Raw genomic sequence first — 3,375 nt, 5'->3', positions numbered from 1 at the left:
GGGACTGGCAGGGGCTCCAAGGTCTCCCCGGAGCCCTCTCTTTTCCACGCTGAACCCCCCAACTCTCTCAGCCCCCCCTCCCAGCAGAGGGGCTCCAGCCCTCCCAGCATCTCCGGGGCCTCCTCTGGCCCTGCTCCAACAGCTCCATGTCCTTCCTGTGCTGAGGGATCAATCCCCCCCGAGGTTTTGAGGGGCTGAGCAGCACCCCGTGCCGCTGCAGGCGGTGGTCGGGTCCCTACACGCTCTGTGGGGCAGGGCTGCAGCCCTTCGGGAGGTGACTCATCCTTGAGGCTCATCCTGCTCCTCCCGCCTGCTCTGCCGGGGCCTCTCCCGCTCCCCGCCGGGACCCTCCACACCATCCCCTTGGCGAAGCCCCTCCGGAGTGTCCCGTCCCGTCCCGGTGTGTGCGGGGAGGGGGCTCGGGGCGAAGGGGGTGGGCTGGCTTGGAAAACCAGGAGAAGGGAGACGGAGGAGCGTTCTCCGAGCTCCTTCACCGGCTGCTGGTGGGGACGGAGCCCTGCTCTGCTCTCCTCTGACCCCTGGCTCCCCAAAAGAGGGGGGAGCCCCCCGCAGTGCTGTTTCCTGGGGGGAGCTGGGCTGTGGGGGTGCCCACGGGGCTGTGCCCGCAGGGGCAGGGCTGGGGCAAAGGTTTATGGTTGGACTTGATGATCTTAAAGGTCTTTTCCAACTGAAATGACTCTGTTCTTTCGTTTTCCTGGCATTTGACACCGAAGCGGGGTGCAAGGCGGTGGGGATGGGGGGCTCAGGCTGGGGAAGGGGTCCCGGCTGGGCTGGGGGACTGTGACGTGCTGGTGTCCCCCCCCGGGCTCAGGGAGGTGACAGGAACGGGCGAGCTGGGGCTGATCTCACCTCCTGGGTGTGCCAGGCTCTGCACGCCCACGTGGCAGGACGGGCAGGGTGGGCTTGGTGAGCAACCCCCTTCTGCTGGGGGGGGATGGGGGGGACACAGACCAGGTGGCATCAGGGAGGACAGATCCCCCCTCCTGCATCCCCCCGGGGTGGTGGCAGTGGGCAGGGACCCACGGGACAAGGTGGTTTGTCACGGCGGGGGGGGACTTGGTGGCAGGACATGGGGGGGCTGGTCTGGGGGGATACTGTTGGACCCTGTGTGATGGACCCTTGTTTGCAGGGAGCCTGAGCTGTCCCCTGCCCAACATGGACACCCAGGAACAGGATGGAGCCAAGGCACCACCAGAGGGATGCCCAACGACGGAGGTGAGTGTGGGCAGGAGCTTGGGGGGCTGGAGACACCCCACAGATAACTGGGGCTGGGCCTCGGGGGCTGAGGGACACCCCACGGACAGAGGATGGGGATGTGGGTGCAGCCACCATCATCGGTGTGGGGATGGGAGGGAGGGTCACCTTCGGGCTGGGAAGGGTGGACAGTGGGATGGAGGAGCCTGTGGCTTCCATGGGGCTGGAGGGACAGGCTGGGGGGCCAAGGGGACATCCCGTGAGTTGAGAATGGGGATGTGGGTGCAGCCACCAGTTCTGGTGTGGGGATGGGAGGAAGGGTCATGCGCAGGGTGACAGTGGGATGGAGAAGCCTGTGGCTTCCATGGGGCTGGAGGGACAGGCTGGAGGAACAAGGGGACCCCTCCCCACGGATCGGGGACCTCCATGAGAGGAGGGATGGCGACACGGGTGCAGCCACCAGCATCAGTGTGGGTCATACTCAGGCTGGGCAGGGGGAGAGTGGGATGGAGGGGCCTGTAGCTTCCATGGGGCTGGAGGGACGGGCTGGGGGCCGAGGGGACACCTCCCGCCTCTTTTCCCAGTGGACGGTGGCGGAGGCGGGTGCCTGGCTGGCTGCCCGCAGCGGGGCCGGGGAGCTGCTGGAGCTGGCACAGCGACACGACATCTCGGGCCGGGTCCTGCTGCGTCTGACGGAGGGGACCCTGCGGCGCATGGGGGTGTCCCCACGGAGCCGGCGCCGGGAGCTGCTGCGGGAGCTGCTGCGGCTGCGGCTGCAGCAGGAGCTGCAGGAACTGCTGAGCATCGTCGGGGGTGAGCGTCCCACACACCAGGGTTGAGGGTGGGCACTGGCCGTGATGCCAAGGGTGCACGGGCCAGTGTCCCCGGGTGGTCACCACCATCTCTCTCCCCAGAGGGAAGGTGATGTCCCTGCAGATGTCCTGCAGACAGAGAGGTGACACCGCCGGAGGACAGAGCAGCTGCTGGAACTGAGGATCTGAAGCAGGAGCGGTGCTGGAGGGACACCTGAGGTCATCGAGTGCCCCCTCAAGAAGCCCAGACCTGGCCAGAGCTGGCAGGAGATGCAGGGAGGGGTGGCCACCAGACTCCAGCTGTCACAAGTTGAGGGTGGCTCCCCTCATGCCACCCCACTGGGCTGGCCCACTGCCTCCCGTGGGCTCCCACCGCCTCTGGCAAGCTGGGGGGAGCCCTACAAGCCCCACAGCCCCCTGAGGATCCCACTGCAACCGTGGGGCAGACTGGCCCCAGGAGAGACCCTCCAGCTAAGGGGCTCAGTGGCCTGTCCATCTGTCCTTCCAGGGGATGGAGGGTCTGGCATGAAGGGGGGCTGGTTCCCAAATTCCTGTGCTGGGGAAATCCATGGTCTCAGTGCCGGGGCTGGCAGAGGAGTGTGGAGCCAGTGCCCTCAATAAACACCTTCCTGGTAATGACCCGCTCCCAAATTGCTCCCCTGTCCCCCCCGGTGCAGCCGACCCCCGGCAGATGTGGGCTGTGGGGACAGGATCCGACCCTGGGACCCGATTCCTCAGGGACAACGGGGGTGTGGGGGGTGAGAGCTCCTCATCCCCCTGCAAATCCCTCTGGTGACACCCCCAGTCTGCTGTGCTCCGAGGGACCCCGGGGCTCTGGCTGGACACTGTGCCCCCCCCAGAGACGGGGAGCTCTGGGGGGACAGACCATGAGCAGGTGGTGTCAGGTGAGTCTGGGGGAGCAGGTATGGGCTGTGGTCGAGGGGGTGATGCCCATGGGGTGACTTTGGGATCCCCCCGAGGCAGCCCTGGATCATCTCCCCGGGGTGGCTCTGGGGGGCAAAGTTGGGGAGGGCGCAGGGGACGCAGGATCACCCCAAAGGGCTGGAGCCACGGTCTGCTTTACCCCTGGGCCTGTTTCCTCAGCAAAAGGGACATGGTAGCTGTGGGGGCCATCCAGCCAGTTCCTCATCCACCAAACAGGCCACCAAATCCACCCCCACAAGAGGAAACCGCCTCAGGTTGCACCAGGGGAGGCTTAGGATGGAGATTGGGGAAAATTTCTTCCTGGAAAGGGTTGTCAATCCTTGGCAGAGGCTGCCCAGGGCAGTGGTGGAGTCCCCATCCCTGGAGGGATTTCAAAGCCGGGCAGACGTGGTGCTGAGGGACA

This window comes from Calidris pugnax, unplaced genomic scaffold, assembly GCF_001431845.1.
Source record: "Calidris pugnax isolate Ruff unplaced genomic scaffold, ASM143184v1 scaffold85, whole genome shotgun sequence".
In the NCBI taxonomy this organism is placed as follows: Eukaryota; Metazoa; Chordata; class Aves; order Charadriiformes; family Scolopacidae; genus Calidris; species Calidris pugnax.
This window is presented reverse-complemented; position numbering follows the sequence as displayed.